The 18,797-nt window shown below is 45.1% G+C and overlaps 1 non-coding gene across 1 annotated transcript; it reads left to right on the forward strand.

Moving 5' to 3' along the window:
• The first annotated feature begins 14,647 nt into the window (after nucleotides 1-14,647).
• Nucleotides 14,648-14,720, forward strand: trnaf-gaa (transfer RNA phenylalanine (anticodon GAA)). The gene has a single exon. It is a non-coding gene; the product is annotated as a tRNA-Phe (tRNA).
• Nucleotides 14,721-18,797: the final 4,077 nt, after the last annotated feature.

An 18,797-nucleotide genomic window follows, 5' to 3' on the forward strand; every position in this document is an offset into this window, starting at 1 on the left:
GTTTCCTCTGTTCTCCTCTGGCTTTTGCCAGGACTGGATAGATTTGGTTGTGGGGAAAGATTGGGGTTGTTTTCGTCGGAACAGATGAGGATAATCGGTGACATAATTGAGGTGTATAATGTTATGAGGGGCCGCGATAGCGTGCATAAGAAACACATATGCCCCTGAGCAGAGACGTCAATAATCTGGAGGCATAGATTTAAAATAATTGGTAAACGAATTACACGGGAGTCGAGGAGAAATGTTTTCGCCCAGAATGAATTTGGGTCTGGAACTCACTGACTGAAAAGTTGGTCGAGACACAATCCCTCATCAGATTTAAGCAGTACTTGCAGATGGATTGAATGACCCTAATCTGCAACAGATCAAGAGCTGGGACGTGGGCTTAGGCTGGATAGCTCTTTCGATTGGCGGAGACAGGATGGGCCGAATGCCCTCCTTCTCTGCGGCAAATTTCTACAATTCTATAATTCCAAGTGGTGGCGGAATGCTCTTTCGTGTCCTGCACATATCTTTATCACACCATCGATGGGATCTTGCCCATCCCTAATTGCGTTTGAGAAGGTAGTGATGAACAAACTTCGTGGACCACTGCAGTACTTGGATATGCACTTGATGGCTACGGTCCAAGAGCTACAAATTGGATTTGGCAGGGTAGTGCTTTGCCCACCAGCAAGGATGAGATGAGCTAAATGGTTTTCTTCTGTGCTGTAAATTGCTATGGGTCTATGATTATGTCACTGAGGTGATGGTACTACGAATGTGCTGCTTTGTAGAAGGTGTTTCAAGATTTTGATCCAGCCACAATAATGGAGAGGCGATATATTTCCTGCTTCATTTTCTGAGGATTTGATACTCGAGCTGGAAAATACAATCTTCAGCGATCATGCCCACTTCTGACCTTATGATGAAGGGCAGGTCATTGATGAAGCAGGTAATGATGAACTCCTGCAGCGATATCCTGGGTTGAGATGATTGGCGTCGAACAACCACAACCATCTTCTTTTAGGCTAGGTATGTCTCCAGTAGTGGAGATTAACCCCGCATTAACTTCACCATTAGAAACTTCCTTGATGCAGCATTCGGTTAAATGCTGCTTTGATGTCAACAACAATAACTCTGGCTTCATTTTAGAATTAATCACTTTTGGCCATATTTGGACCAAGTCTGTAATGATGTCTGGAGGCTGGCGGTCCTGCTGGAACTCAAACTGAGCAACGGCGAGAAACTGGGTCATTCTATATTCCTGAAAGATGCTACGGAATGCAAGCCCGTGCTTTTACTGTTTTAAAACAGCGCACAGTTGCATGATGTATATTTGAAGGATCAGATGTGTCATCGACCTGAAATCTTACTCCTACCTTCCTCTTCCCACAGACCCTACCATGGCTTCAAAGCATGGCACGAGTTAAACTGCCAGTGTGAAAAAAATGTTTCATTCGATATTTCTTAAAGATTAAGAAGGCACAACAGGCAGCCATATATCCCCGTTTGCCGATGATGCAAATATTGGTGATATAGTAAGTTACTTAGGCGTTACTTATAAATATATATTGATAGATTAAGTGAATGGACGATTCAGTGGCAGATAGTTTCCAAACAGGTAATTGTGTGGTCGTCCATTTTAGATCACATAGTTTAGATCCGAGTACTAATTAAATGGAGCACAGCTCGGAGGGAAGGAGTTCCAAAGTGTTTTGGAGTTCTAGTGCCCATCCCGCTAACGTGCAGTAGCAAGTTACAAATATATTCGAAACAACTAATGGCATGTTCGGCTTTATAACTAGTGGTTGGACTATAAAGCAGTGCAAGTTTTTCTTCAACTGTACAGAGATGTAGTTAGACTATATCTGGAGGACTCTAAGTTATAAGGAGTCTATTCCGGCCCATCCTGTCCGTGCCACGGTTATACTGCCTAATCCCACTTTCCAGCTCTAGATCCATAACCCTGCATGTTATGGCACTTCAGTTGCACATCCAAATATTTTTAAAGATGGCAAAGCTTTCTGCCTCTACCACCTTTTCAGGTATTGCGTTTTAGACAACCACAACTCTCTGCCTGTGGAAGTTTCCCTCAAATCTCCTGTAAACCTTCTACAATTATTATAAATGTATGCCCCCTGGTTGTTGAGCCCTCTGCTAAGGGAAATAATCCGTTTCTATCCATTATATCTAGTCCCTTTATGGGCACGGCCCCTTAGAAATGATAGATTGGACGTGGAAGGTGCACAGTTCATATTCACCAGAATGTTACCAGGGTGCCACAAGTTAAATTATGAGGTAAGGTTACATAAACTAGGTTTATACCCCCTGGAATATAGAAGGTTAAATGGTGATTTCATTGAGGTTTTTAAGGTTTTGAAAAGAATTGATAAGATAGAGAGAGATAAAGCCGCTTTCACCGTTCGTGGGGGAGTTTACGACAAGGGGACATAATGTTAAAATCAGAGACTTGCCATTCTGTAGAGAAGTTAAGAAAATCTTCTTCACGCAAAGGGTGGTGGATTTATCTTCTACAAAAAGCAGGTTATGCAAGCTCAATTAAAATTGGTAATTTTAGATCGATAGTTTTACCTAGACACTGGTTTTCATGATGTGGAGCCAATGCAGATGGATCGAGTTAAGATAGAGCTCAGCCAAGAATTAATGGAATCGCCAATAGGTACAAGGGGCGGAATGGCGTAATCCTGTTCCTATGTTTAGTCAATTGGCAGAACACCTATTATAATGAGAGAAACGTTGTCGTGAAGGGTGAATTATAAATATATGATGTGCAGAGATTATGGACCGCTTCCAAGCTTTCATAACAAACAAGCATTAAGTCTAATTGGCAAACCAGTTGGTTGAACATTTACTTGGAGTGGGTTGGAACCCACGCAGACACACATCAGTTGGATTTTAATTCCAACACCTTAACAACTCAGCCATCCTGGTGATGAACACGCTGCTTTGCAGTGCTTGAAAATTCGGCACATCACTTGCAGACTCAAAATTTAGTTTTCAGCGCTGGGCAAACTACACATCTGCATACTCTGCAAACGTGGGAGGATATATACCTTGGGTTTAACTGTGGACGGTGAAAATCTGAACCGCAAAAGCACTGCACTTAGGCAAATAACGCATTGAACTGATCGTCCATAACTCGACAACAAACCCCCTTGCTTTAACCCACAGAACATGTAATCTTCCCGTCAACACTGAACATTTTTGAATGAATAATGTTAAAATCCACGTCAACCACCCAGTATCAGCAAGCTCAGATTGAACCAGCGCTTAAAGGGATAACTCATAAGCTACGGAGTAAATTGCTGTGGGGAGTGATGGAGAGTGTAACAGAGGGAAAGTTATATTAGGACGGATAAACAAATCCCCAATGAGAAAAGCTGACAGAAATTCACTGCAACTGAGTTAGACATAAATCGAGACTGATAGATGAAAAAAAAGTCAGACTCAGAGAGAAATAGAATGAATCATAGAGAGAGAAAAAGTGAAAACGTACATTAAATGTGGGAAAATCCCTGCGGGCACGACCGAGAATTAAAACAGTGAACTGAGGTTTACAGAAGCTTAAAATGACACACTTTCCCCAGAGCCCTGCAAACTGTTCGCCATCAATTATTTACCCAATTCCCTTCTAGAGGTGGTCACCCTGCAGCTTAGGAGTGTGCAGGTAGAGCGGGAGTTGTTGACCAGAAGACATAGAAACATAGAAACATAGAAAATAGGTGCAGGAGCAGGCCATTCGGCCCTTCGAGCGTGCACCGCCGTTCAATGGCTGATCATTCCATCAGTACCTCTTTCCTGCTTACTCTCCATACCCTGTGAACCCCTTAGCCATCAGGGTCACATCTAACTCCCTCTTGAATATATCCACTGAACTGGCATCAACAACTCTCTGCGGCAGGAAATTCCATAGATTAACAACTCGCTGAGTGAAGAAGTTTCTCCTCATCTCAGTCCTGTATGGCCTTCCCCTTATCCTAAGACTATGTCCCCTGGTTCTAAACTTCCCCAATATCGGGAACATTCTCGCCGCATCTAACCTGTCCAGTCCCGTCAGAATCTTTCATGTTTCTATGAGAACCCCTCTCATCCTTCTAAACTCCAGTGAATGAAGGTCAAGTTGATCCATTTCATCTATATATGGCAGTCCAGCCATCCCTGGAATTAATCTGGTGAACCTTCGCTGCACTGGCTCAATAGCAAGAACGTCCTTCCTCAGATAAGGAGACCAAAACTGAACAGCATATTCCCGATGAGGACTCATGAAGGCCTGCAGAACTGCAATAAGATCTCCCAGCTCCTTTACTCAAATCCCCGAGCTATGAAGGCCAACATACCATTTGCCTTCTTCACAGCCTGTTGTACCAGCAGGCCAACCTTCAATGACTGATGAGCCATGGCACCCAGGGCTCATTGCACCTCCCCTTTTTCTATTGTGCCACAATTCAGATAATATTCTGCCTTCGTGTTTTTGCCCCCAAAATGGATAACCTCAAATTTATCCACATTATACTGCATCTGCCATGCATTTTACCACTCACCTATCCTGTCCAAGTCAGCCTGCAGCCTGGCATCATCCCCCTCACAACTCACACCGCCATCCTGTTCAGTGTCACCTGCAAACCTGGAGATATTACACTCAATTCCTTCATCCAAATCGTTAATGTATATTTTAAAGAGCCGGGATCCCAACACTGTGCCCTGTGGCACTCAACCAGTCACTGCCTGCTATTCTGAAAAGGGCCCGTTTATCTCGACTCTCTGCTTCCTGTCTGCCAACCAGTTCTCTGTCCACGTCAGTGCATTACCCCGAATACCATGTGCTTTGATTTTGCACACCAATCTCCTGCGCGGGACCTTGTGAAAACATTTTCTCAGTCGAAATACACCACGTCCACTGTTTCTCCTTTGTCTACTCAGCTAGTTACATCCTCCAAAAATTCCAGAAGATTCGTCAAGCATAATTTCGCTTTCATAAATCCATGCTGACTTGGACCGATCCTGTCACTGCTTTCCAAATGTGTTGCTATTTCATCCTTAATGATTGATTCCAACATTTTCCCCACTACTGAAGTCAGGCTAACCATGTGTCTAATTACCCGTTTACTCTCTCCATCCTTTTTTAAAAAAGTGGTGTTACATTTGCTACTCTCCAGTCCATAGGAACTGATCCAGATTCGATAGATTGTTGGAAAATGATCACCAATGCATCCACTATTTCTTGGACTACTTCCTTAAGTACCTTGGAATGCAGACTATCAGGCCCCGGGGATTTATCAGCCTTCGATTCCATCAATTTCCCGAACACAGTTTCCTGCCTGATAAGGATATCTTTCAGTTCCTCCTTCTCACTAGCCCGACTGTCCCCTAGTACATTCGCGAGGTTATTTGTGTCTTCCTTCGTGAAGACAGAACCGAAGTATTTGTTCAATTGGTCTGCCATTTCTTTGTTCCCCTTTTATAAACTCACCTGAATCCTACTGCAAGGGACCTACTTTTGTCTTCACTAAACTTTTTCTCTTCACATATTTTTAGAAGCTTTTTCAGTCAGTATTTTGTTCCCTGCAATGTTCCTCACGTACACTATTTTCCCCATCTTAATTAAACCCTTAGTCCTCCTCTATTGAATTATAAATTTCTCCCATTCCTCAGGTTTGTTACATATTTTATCTAATGTATTTACGTCTTCCTTGCTTTTAACACTATCCTTAATTTCCCTTTTTAGCCACGGTCGAGCCACCTTCCCCTTTTTATTCTTACTCCAGTCAGAGATGTACTGAATAGGAACACGAGGCAGTTAGTGATCGAGCCCACGCGTCCATCTCGCTAGTCAACAGGTATTACCTTATGAGTACTATGTGGAGATAGTGCATCTGGTGATTGCAGCGAGATCCAAATCCACGGCACCACAGGTGGCTCAGCTGCACAGAGGAGGAGGGAGAAGAATGGCAGAGCTATAACGATAGGGTATTCAATAGTCAGTGCAGGAGACAGGCGTTTCTGCAGCCGCAGACGTGACTCCAGGATGGGACGTTGCCTCCCTGTGCCAGGGTTAAGGACGTCACCGAGTGGCTGTTGGATGGAGTATAAATCAAGAAATAATGGAGGCTTGTAAAAAAGGAACGACAATAATCATAGGTGATTTTAACTTTCATATTTACTGGATAAACCTAATTGGTCAAGCTAGCAGTGAGGAGGCGTTCATCAAGTGTATCGGGGATAGTTTACTTCTACGGAGTGCAACAGCATAGAGTTGCATTTGTGAGTTTGGTAAGTGGGTGAGTTTTAAGTGTTATTCTCTTTAAAACATTTGGAGGCTGGACTAAATTGCTAGTGGCAATTGCCAGTAGCTTCAAAGTAAGTAGCAGTTTAATTTAAAGGGGAAAAGTTAAATAGTTGGGAATATTTCAGGTTTAGGCAGAGAAAAACAAGGTAACTCTCAGTCTGAGGCAATTAGCAGCTAGTTAAAACAGTTCTGTAAACGACTGACCAGTAGTGAGTCATCTGACCTAGATACAGTTTAAAAAGAGGCAGCTCGAGCAGAGCACGGAGTGCAACAGCATAGAGTGACATTTGTGAGCTTGGAAAGTGGGTGAGTGCAGGCAAGTGGGGGTGGCCGGTGCTGTTTTGGCTTGTTTTTCCTATCAGTGCTGACATTAGAGCAGCTGATAAGGAGTGCGAGAGTAGGAGACGGAGGCCCAGACACCAGCCCAATCAGTTGCAGACAAAGATAGAGGGGTGCGAAAACGAGAGGTGACGTCACAGCCAAGTAGATAAGTGGTTGGATGTTCGACTGGTAAGTATAACTCTCTTTTAGACTGAATTTTAGATTGGTTTAATTGGCAGCGAACTACTAAGTAGCTGTTTGGTGGTTAAGTAAATTTTAGTAAGTACATTAATTTAAGGGTTAAGTTATGGCAGTAGAGCTCGGACACGTGTCATGCTCCTCCTGTGCTAGGTGGGAAGTCAGGCCTGGCTACTATGTGTGCGGGAAGTGTGTCCAACTGCAGCTCCTGACAGACCATATGACGGCACTGTAGCGGCGGATCGACTCACTCTGGAGAATGCGCGATGCTGAGAATTTTGTGGAAAGCACATTTCGTGAGTTGGTCACATCGCAGGTAAGGTTTGGACAGATAGTGATTTGGTGATCAAGAGACAAGGCAAGAGCAGGAAGGTAGTGCAGGAGTCCCCTGTGGTCATCTCCCACCAAAACAGATATACCGTTTTGGATACTGTTGGGGGAGATGTCTTACAAGGGGAAGGCACCCTGGTGCAAGGGTCAAGGATATCTCAGAGCGGCTGCAGAGCATTCTGGAGAGGGAGGGTGAACAGCCAGTTGTCGCGGCACATGTAGGTACCAAGATATAGGTAAGAAGTGGGAAGAGGTCCTACAAGCTGAATTTAGGGAGCTAAGAGCTAAATTAAAAAGTAGGACCTCAAAGGTAGTAATCTCTGGATTGCTACCAGTGCCACGTTCTAATCAGAGTAGAGGGAGCAGGATAGTTAGAATAAATACGTGGCTTGAGCAGTGGTGCAAGAGGGAGGGATTCAAATTCCTGGGACGGCATCACGTGAATGACATTTAATCACGATCCCGTCATCAGAAATCTTTGCAGAGATGCTGCCTGACTGGCTGAGTATATCCAACATTTTCTGATTTCATTTCAGATTTACAGGATTCGCATTCCTTTGCTTTTGAAACTAAAAAGTGACATAAGTTAACGCCATTGGGGATTCGAAATTCAGTACATTTCTGCAACGACTAACGTGAGTCATACGTGGTGTGTATCCTCCCTGCTGCCAGCTAAAGAACATCACTGAGTGGGTGCAAAACATTTTTCGGGGTGAAGGGGAGCAGCATAAGCCGTTATCTAGGTGCTAACCAATGACATAAGGAAACAAGGGGATGAGTTCCTTCAGTCAGAGTTTCAGGTGCAATTGAGGAAATTAATGAGCAGGACCACAAAGGTATTCTATGGATTATTCCCAGTGCCCCGCGCTATTGAGTTTAGAAATAGCAACGGGTGTCTGGATGAACGGTGCACAAAGTTGGGCTCCTGAATCCTGGGGCATTGGGACCAGTTCTGGCGGAGGAGGGACCTGTTGCAGTAGGTCCGGTTGTACATCAACAGAGATTGGACCAAATTCGTCGTGGGAAGTTTAACAACTGAGGCTGGTGAATGGTTGAATTAATTTAGCAGTGGATTTGTGTACCAGGCTGAAACATCTGTAGATGTTGTAATTATGCCTTTATACTTTCGTCCAGATGATTACTAGATATCAACTATAGCAGTGAATGTGGCCTCAGACAGCGCATTTCAGCCCATCCTTGTGAAACGATATACAACGGCACAGCCAAACCTTCCCTTACACCGAGCACATGCACAGGAAACACAGGCACAGCAGAACTTGCTGAAGACCGTAGGTAGTAAAATGTTCTTTGATCAGTGATAGCTCTAAATATATTTTGGTGTCTCTGTGTTAATTTATAATTTGTTCTGTGGGATATAAATATATTTTGTATATCTGTGTCAGTGTTTATGTATGTGAATACTACAACGTTATTTATAATAGTATTAAGGAAAACTGTGCTTGTTATGAATATATTTACAGTGTATATATTTGTATCTATGTTGCTTGTAAACATCTCGCAAATAAACGTAAATATAATTATAGCATAGAGATACTTGGAGATAAATTAATAAAGAAAACAGACATAAAAACAAATACATTTATAATAACACAGAGATGAACACAAATAATTTGCTTATCAAGGTTCCACACAATTTTATTTACATCTCACAGATAGATGCACAAATATATTTATACATTTACTGCATGGACATCCAAATTCATGAGAAATAACAAAACATTACACCCAAAAAAAAAACACGTCTATGTCGAAAATTTATGGTGTCTCAATAACTGAATGCTTCATGCAGAGAACCGGCACAGACACGATGGGATGCAAAGCTTCCTTCTGTGCTGAATGATTCGATGAATCGTTTTCTTCTTGCTTGAAAGACAGGTAGAACAGGCAGCTGTATGATGATAGCACCGAGACCACAAGTTGTGCAGATACAGTGGCGCAATTGGTTAGCGTGCAGTATTTCTATGAAATTACGGGCCCGGGAAATGCAGAGGTTGTGAGTTCTAACCTCACCTACAGCAGCCAATGCTCTTATTTGTGATGTTTGTACTTTTCTAAGTCTGTGGCTGTTTTGTATTTATCCATATCTCTTGTCGATTCCGCCAAATGCCCCGCTGCTGTCTGTCTCTCTCACTGCGGTCACCTCAGTGTCAATCTATGGGTTATTTCTGAATGAATACACGTGTCTATTCCCGACATGAAATAAATGAGGGCATCAAACAGTTCGTCATCTGACAGTACGGAACTAATGAGCCAACATTTATAACAAGATATATTTTATTGTCAAAATAACAGTCCATCTAACAGAATATGTTCAATTCTGTACAAAACCAAACTATGATCACAACGTGCTTCCAAAAAGCCACTTTCTATTCCGTTGTCGCAAGCGCTACCATTGTAGCTCAAGGAGTTTCATAATTAATAAACATAGAAATTAAACAATGAAACGGTAGAGATGGTTCTGAGACTGTAGAATACCCTTGCCAGAGCAACATTTAAAACAAGGTTTAAAAACTGGCAGCGTGCAGGAGGAAGGGAAGAGCGGAAAGAGAGCCACAGAAAAGCCACGGGAGTTTCGGAAGTTTAGGGAGTTTTTCTATGACCACAGCATAATTGCGCACAGCACTGATATTGTTGCTGTTAAATATGAATAAAATGCAACGTTTGTTTGCAGCTCTTTCTGTTTCTGTCACTTTTAACTAACTAATTCTTAATTCCATTTGCCTGTGATGATTCCATAAATGTTTGTATCATTGCCCAACAAAAATCGATCAATGTGAATCTTCAAAATATCAATTGACCCCCAGCCTCGATAGATTTTTTGGGGAGGAATTATAAGACAGGTGGAACAGGCAGCTGCATACTGGGAGCATTAATACCACACAGCATCCACACGCACTTCTGGCGATAGAATCGGATAGGGCGCAGTACTTATATGGTAGTGCAAGCCCTGGAGAAAAGCCGAGGTTCTGAGTTCGGGCCTCACCGAGAACAGTTGATGGCTTTGCTTATGACATTTCCACAGGAATCGAAGGTACAATTGATCTATCCCCAAACGTTTCCTACATATTTGCGGTTTTATTCCAGCACTTAGTTTCCTCTTGCTAACAATATTGCAACGGAGGATTAGAGTTATACTTATTTTTGGGATGGAGTGGAGGCGTTTTGACATTTAATCAGTAACGCTGATGTAAAGAATAATGTGCCGGAAACACATTCGATTTCAAATAGAAGATATATAAACGCATTGGTTATCTCTAGTTAATTCCTGCACTACATTCAACAGAAGCAAGGATTTTCCTGTACATTTCGCTAACAATGTTGTGCTCAGTGTTGCAATGACTCGTGCATTAGAATTCTCGCTGATTCTGTTCTATAGAAACATTTAAACTTGTCAATTCAAGTCCTATCAAAGTCCAAATAAGAATTAATAGAATGGTTACCGCACAGCAGGAGGCCATTCGCCCCATCGAGAGCGTGCCAGCTCTCAGCTAGTCCCACTCCCCTTTCCTTTCCCCATAGGACAGTGTTGGCTGGTTCCGAGGCTGGAAAGTAAAAGTTTGCAGCAAACTGCAACTGTCTGTGATAGCCAGAAGATTTATTGTTTTGGGCCTGAAATCCACTCAGCCTGAAAACCTGCTCGCCGCTACACTCGTTAAAGCTCCATTCAGTGTTCGAAAAAATAATAACTCGAGCTGCCTGGCTGCATTTCCCTCTCTTAGAACCTGAGAGATCCGCCAGGGAGGAAGGCACGTTAAAGTGTCACCCAATATTCTTTTACGCTTTTCAACATTTCAAGGGAGCAAAAGGTTTTCCCCTCAATCTGCAATGATCTTTTCTGTTATTGTCTTCGCATGCATCTTTCTATCTCTCCCTATCTCTGTCTCTTGTATTTCTCTGGTTTTCGCTGACTGACTTCTCAGGCTTCAATGGACGGCCTGGGCTGATCTAACCTGCAACGAGGGCAGAAATGGATAATGAAAGACCTGGACTATAGGACTGGAATGGTGTAAATCCCGTGCAAATATCTTCACAGATATGTTCCTTCGCGCTCGCAGTGCAATAAAGCAGCACCGATTACAGTTTTCTTCAGGTAGAGTTTAACTTATGAGGATGCCGAGACAGACGATAATATCGAGCTATTAATGCTGCAAAATCTTATTTGATAATATAGGTCGCTTATTCAAAACTAGCTTTGTGAAGACATTAGAAAATTGTTGACTTGGAATAGGCAGCAGTGCTCGCACGGCAGTTGGATGCCTGTGTCCAGTTGGAAAGCTGTCTGAAAGAACATGCAGAACATTGACTTTCTGCTGAGCAGACCATGAGCCTCCTTTTCGAACATGATTCTCCAGTCCCGCTAAGAGGGGATTAAGCATCATGAGAGCGGGATGGGACTGTGTCCTATTGTAAAATAGGAATGTAGGGGTCATTTACCCTTCCTTAAAGAACAATAATGTTTCAGTTCTAGTTTTTGTTGCAGAATCTTCTCGCCCCACTCTCAAATCGGCACAGGGATGAGCCGAGACGGTCACGTGGCGTTAATACAATTCCTCCAGTCAGTTAATTCAGTTGGAATATGAAGAAAAAATAAGAAATCACCGTGACTTAGTCGGTGAGCGCGCAGCACAATGGATAAGGTGTTTATTTATGGTATGTACCATAATGTTATCATGAAATTGCACTTTTGAGGAGATTTGGATTCAAAGCCTAATTTATGTAATATTCAGTCAAATGCTTGGAAGGTTTATCAGCAACAAACGCTTAACACAGTAAATGAGCACAATCCATTAGCAGTCCATCGCCTTAACCTCTCATCTGCCATCTAGGACAACTCAGCTATTCCATTTCAGGCGTTTTGCATCCATACAGAAATACGTTGCAACAAGTCCCCATCACGACGTGTCCTGCCCGTGCACCCAGATCGACAATGTTGAAAATGTACAATCAGCTTCTGTAAGCAAATAGCCTTCAGTTACTACAGGATGCCCGTGAAATGTCTCCTCAAAAGATGAAGTGCGGGCCCCTTTTAATGAGACCAGACAGCCTGACCACGCCATTTTAAAACCGACCAATGCAGAACACTCTACAGTTCGACCACATTAGGCATACTGTGTGCAATTCTGGTCGCCATATTAAAAAGAAGATAGCAAGGCACTGGATAGGTGCAGAGAAGATGGTATACTATCAGGAAAGAATCGACAGGCTCAATTTATTTTGTCGTGAAACGAGAAATCTAAGGGATGACCGAATAGAGCTCTTTAATATCTTGAAAGGTTTTGTTAGAATAGATACAGAGTGTTTCCACTTGCGGGGAAGAGTATTACTAGAGATCATCAGTGTAAGAAAAATCAGCAACAAATCAAATTGGGAATTAAGAAGAAACTTCTTTTCGCAGAGAGTGGTCAGAATGTAAAAGTCGCTATCACCAGAGTTGTTGAATCTAATATTATAGATGCATGTAAGGAGCGGTTAGATAAATATATGAGGGAGAACTATATGGAGGGATATGCTGATAGTGCTGGATGCGGAAAGAGGGGAGGATGCTCCAGTGGTTCACAAACGTCGATATTGACAGGTTGGGCTGACTAGCCTACTTTTGCACTGACTATCCTATCTAATCATATGAATTCGACACCCATGAGTCCAATCAAAAGCCAACTTCTCACAACTTTCAAACCTAGAGGAAATGACACTGATTAATACTCCTGATTTAGGGTGTTTCAAAAAGATGTCAAGATTGATGCTCCTTAAAACCTACCTCATTGACCAAGCTTTGGAGCATCTGCCGCAATTTATCTTTTATTTGGTTCAGCGTCAGCATAATTTGATTTGTCTTAAGCTTTCGCGCAGCACCATGTAACGTCTTACTATGTTAAAGGCGCTACATAAATGTAAGTTGTTGTTGTGTTAATATTTACATCATTGTCTCCCTGTTTCAGGTTTCAAAGAAAACGTCCTAGTTGAGAAGCATGTACGGCCTAGTTCCCCGAGTTCAAGATACTTCAGATAGGGAAAAAAAATCTCAGCATTTAAACTGCCAGTCCCCTTTAGAATCGTGTATGTTTTACTAAGAGCACCTCTCATTCTTCTGAACTCCAGAGTTTATGGATCCATGCAACACAATATTTCAACAAGAGACAGCCCTCTCATCACAGGAATCAATACAGTGAACCTTTGTTGTACTGACTCCAAGGCAAATATATCCTTCCTTAGATAAGGAGATCAAAAATGCCCAGTTGTTGCTAGACTTCCATACACTTACACTCCAACACGCTTACAATATTGCCCTCCTTATTAACTGCATGCTAGCATTCTGTGTTTCTTGCATGAGGCCACCCACGTCTTTCTGAACACCACCTTAAAAGTTTCCCACTGTTTCAAAAATATTCTTTATTTTATTAATCCTACCATAACCTCACATTTTCCTACATCATACTCAATATTCTACCTTACTACCCACTCAAGTAGTCGATCTATCTTCTCCTCACAGCTCACTATCCCACCTAGCATTGTATCGCCAGCAAAATTGGATACATTACATTCGGTCCCTTCATTCGGTCATTAATATATATTGTAAATAGCTGAGGCTGCAGCACTGTTCCTTGCGGCACTCCACCATTTAGAGCCTGCCAACCTGAAAAAGACCCGTTTATCCCTGCACTCTGTTTGCTATCCGTTAACTAGTCCTCTATCCATGCAAATACATCATCTCCAAACCAATCATTCCTTAACTTGTGTAACAACGTTTTATGTGGCACCTTATTGAACGCCTTTTGGAAATCCAACTATACTACATCCAGTGGTTCTCCTTTATCTACCCTTCCAGTTACATCCTTAAAAACTCTAATAAATATGTCAAACATGATTTCCCTTTCATAAAACTATGTTGACTGCCGAATGATGTTATGATATGATGTTCTTATTGGTACTGCAAAAATGGCCAGCAGGCTCTACCCTTTGTCTATGATTGGTCCGCTTGGGGGATACACCAAATCCTGAAGTTCCGGAATGTGTAACTTGAACCGCACATCCCAAGGTACCACTGACTTTGCAAATTATAACTCGAAGTACTTTGACTTCCTGAAGCGAAAGAGGACAGAGCAACCAAGAAGTCAGGAAGGGCCAGCCAAAGTTCCTTACCCCAGTCCAAGCACATCCCTCCTCAGCCGAAGTGCCTTACCACAGTCCAAGTGCAAGCGAACCCAGCTGACGTGCCTTACACCAGGCCAAGTGCATCCCTCCCCCTGCCGAAGTGCGTTATCCCATTCCACGTGCATGCCTACCCCAGCCGTTGCAGATTGGAAAACTGCAAATGTAACGCCCCTATTCAAAAAAGGAGGCAGACAAAAAGCAGGAAACTTTAGACCAGTTAGCTTAACATTTGTGGTTGGGAAAATATTGGAGTCCATTATTAAAGGAGCAGTAGCCAGACATTTGGAAAAGCAAAATTCGGTCTGGCAGAGTCAAAATTCGATCTGGCAGAATCCGTCCGAAATAGCTCAGTTGGGAGAGCGTTAGACTGAAGATCTAAAGGTCCCTGATTCAATCCCGGGTTTTGGCAATATCTGGTGATTTTGCGTTTCCCATATTTTAAGGGGAGAAGCTGGTTTTCTATCGAGACAGTGCTTGAGGGATGGGCTGTCCAGCGGTTGCGTGATACTAATTTCTATGTTTCTATAGATGGAGTCCTTACTACTAGGGGAATCAAGGGGTATGGTGAGAAAGCAGGAATGGCGTACTGAAGTTGCATGTTCAGCCATGAACTCATTGAAGGGCCGAATGGCCTAATCCTGCACCTATTTTCTATGTTTCTATGTTTCTAACATGGATTTAACAAGGGGAAGTCATGTTTGAGATCTTTGCTGGAGTTCTTTGAGGATGTAACGAACAGGATGGATAAAGGGAAACAAATGGATGTGGACTTCAAGAAGGCATTTGACAAAGTGCCACAGAAAAGGTTATTGCACAAGATAAAAGTTCACAGGGTTGGGGGTAATATGTTAGCATGGATAGAGGATTGGCTAACTAACAGAGAACAGAGAGTCGGGATAAATTGTTCATTCTCTGGTTGGCAAGCAGTAATCAGTGGGGTGCCGCAGGGATCATTGCTGGGACCCCAAATATTTATCATCTATATTAACGACTTGGAACAATGACTGTGTAACGCAGCCAATTTTGCTGATGATACAAAGTTGGGAGGAAAAGCAATGTGTGAGGACGACACAAAAAATCTGCTAAAGGACATAGATAGGCTAAGTGAGTGGGCAAAAAATTGGCAGATGGAGTATAATTTTGGAAAGCGTGAGGTCATGCACTTTGGCAGAAAAAAATCAAAGTGCAAGTTATTACTTAAATGAAGAAAGATTGTAAAGAGCCGCAGTACAGCGGGACCTGGGGGTACTTGTGCATGAAATAAAAAATGATAGCATGCAGGTAAAACAGTGATCAGGAAGGCCAATGGTATCTTTATTGCAAAGGGAATGGATTATAAAAGCAAGGAAGTTTTACTACAGTATATAAGGTATTGGTGAGGCCACACGTGGAAAACAGAGATGAGGAGAAATTTCTTCTCTCAGAGGTTTGCAAGTCTCCGGGATTTGCTGCCTCAGAGAGCTGCGGAAGCTGGGACATTGAATACATTTATCAGAAATAGACTGTTTCTTAAACGATAAGGGATAAGCGGTTATGGGGAGCGGGCGGGGAAGTGGAGCTGAGTCCATGATCAGGTCAGCGATGATCTTATTGAATGTGGAGAAAGCTCGAGGGGCCGTATGGCCTACTCCTGCTCCTATTTCTTATGTTCTAGGTGCCTTGCCCAGTCCACGTGCATGCCTCCCTCAGCCGAAGTGCCTTATCCCAGTCCAAGTGCATGCCTCTCTGAGCAAAAATGCCTTATCCCAGTCCGTGCATGCGTTAACCAGCTGAAGTGTCTGACCCCATTCCAAGTACATCTCTCTCGCAGCTGAAGTGCCTTTCACAAAGGCCAGTGCGTGCTTGACACCCGCCCCCTCTCCAGGTTTATTGGGTATCGTGTAAATATTGACAGTCGTGATTTCTGGATATCAACCGCTCCAACGATGTTCCTTGCAGGGACTTGGAATAACGGGATCCGTCTTCCCCCAAACCCATGTATCTGTATCTCAGCGTCAGCCACTCTCAATCTCCTTCCAGCGTCTCTCACTCTCCCCCCAGCCTCTCACGCTCCCTCAAGCCTCTCTCACTATTCCACAGCCTATCTCACTCGCCGCCGCTTCTCTCACCCTCCCCCAGCGCCATTCACCCTTCCCCCAGACTCTCTCACTCTCCCCGACCTCCCCCACTTCCCAAGCCTCTCTCACTATACCCCAGCAATTCACACTTCCCCCAGCCTCTCTCATGCTCCCCCAGCATCTCTCACTCCCCCCAGGCTCTCTCACTCTTCCCCTGCCTCTCTCACTCTTCGCCAACCTCTCTCACTCTCCTCCTGTCCCTCTCACTCTCCTCCCAGCATCTCTCTCTCTTCCCCGAGTCTCTCACTCTCCCTCAGCTCCTCTAAGTCCCACATATCTCACCCTCCTCTCATCCTCTCCCCCCCACCCCAGTCTCTCACTGTCCCCCAGCCTCTCGCATTCGCCCCCAGCCTCTCTCACTCCCCCAGCATCTCACTCTCCCAGGCAATCGCACTCTCCACAGCTTCTCTCACTCCCCCATCCTCACTCACACTCACCGCAGCCTATCTCACGCCCACCAGCCTCTCTCACTCCCCCGCAGCCCCTCTCAATTCCTCAGTCTCTCACACCCCCCAGCCTCTCCCTCTCCACCCCAGCCTCTCTCACTCCCCCGAGCCTCACTTACTCTTCACCCAGCCTCACACTCTACCCCAACCTCTCTCACTCCTTTCAGCCTCTCTCACTCAACCCAGTCTCTCTCATCCCCCCCAGCTTCTACTCTCACAAAGCCTCTGTCACACTCACCAGCCTCTCCCGCTCACCCCAATCTCTCTCATTCTCCCCCCAGCCTCACTGACTCTCCCTCAACTTCTTTCACACTTTACTGACCGATCTCTCTCTTCACCCAGCATCACTCACTCTCCCCCAAACTCTCTCACTCCCTCCAGCCTCTCCCATTCCCCCCGGCCTCTAACGCTCCTCGAGCCGCTCTCACTCTCTCCCAGCCTCTCTCTCCCTTAGCCTCTCTCTCTTCACCCATCCTCTCTCATCATCTTCCAGCCTCTCTCACTCTTTCCCCAGACTCAGTCAATGACCCCCGAGCCTCTCTCACTCCCTCCAGCCTCTCCAACTCCCCTCAGCCTCTCCCTCTCCCCCAGCCTCTCTCGTTCTCACCTCGGCCTCTCACTTCTCTCCCCAGCCTGTCTCACTCCCGCCAGCCTGTCACTCTCAACCCCCAGCCGCTCTCCCTCTCCACCGACGTCGCTCACTCTCCCCCAGCCTTTCTCACTCGCCCCGGCCTCTCTGTCTCTCTCCGCAATCTATCTCACTCTCCTCCAGCATCTCTCACTCTTCCGCCAGACTCAATCAATGTCCCTGAGCCTCTCTCACTCACTATACCCTCTCTAACTCCCCTCAGCGTCACCCTCTCCCCCAGCCTTTCTCACTCTCCCCCTGCCTCTCTCACTCGCCCCAGCCTTTCACTCTCCCCCAGCATTTCTCACTCGTCCCCCAACCGCTCTCACTCGACCGAAAGCTTTTCACATTCCCCCAGCCCCTATCACTTCCCCAAGCCTCTCTCACTCTTATCCCAGCCTCTCTCTCTCCCCCAGCCTCTCTCACTCTCCCTCAGGCTCTCTCTCCGTCTGCAATCTCTCACTCTCCTCCCATCCTCTCGCTCTCCTCCCAGTGTCTCAGTCCCCCAGCCTCTCTCACTCCCCAGCTTCATTCACTCTCCCGCCAGCCTCTCTCACGCCCCCAGCCTCTCTGACCCTCGAACAGCCCCTCACACTCGTGCCCCAGCCTTACTCACTCACCCACAGCCCCTCTCACTCTCCCAGTGTCGCTCACTCCCCCAGCCTCACCCTCTCCCCCTCCCAGCTTCACACTGTCTCCCCCGAAAGCCTCACTTACTCTTCCACATCCTCACAATCATCCCCAGCCTCTCTCACTCCTTTCAGCCTCTCACATTCGCAACAGCCACTGTCACTACCCCTAGACTCTCACTCTGCCCGCAGCTTCTCTCACTCCCTCCAGTCTCTCTCACTCTAACCCAGCCTCTCTCTCCCCTCAGGATCTCTCTCTCTCTCCCAGTCTCTCTGTCAATGCCCCCAGCCTCTCCCCCTCTCCCCCAGATTCTCACAGTCTTCCCCAAAGCCTCTCGCACTCGACCCCAGCATTCTCACTCTCGCCAGCCTCTCTCACTCTCCCCGCGCCTCTCTCACTCTCCGCAGCTTCACTCTCTCCCCAGCCTCTTTCACTCTCCCACAGCCTCTCTCTCCCCCCACCCCCCAATGTCTCACTCTCCTCCCATCCTCTCGCTACCCCTCAGTCTCTCACTGTCCCCAGCCTCTCTTTCAATCCCCCCAGTATCTCTCATTCCCCCAGCCTCTGAGTCTCCCCCTGCCTCTGTCACTCTCCGCAGACTCGCTCTCGCCTCCCAATCTCGTTCAATATCCACCCAGTCTCTCTCACTCTCCCGCAGCCTGTCA

This window comes from Pristiophorus japonicus, chromosome 25, assembly GCF_044704955.1.
Source record: "Pristiophorus japonicus isolate sPriJap1 chromosome 25, sPriJap1.hap1, whole genome shotgun sequence".
NCBI lineage: Eukaryota > Metazoa > Chordata > Chondrichthyes > Pristiophoridae > Pristiophorus > Pristiophorus japonicus.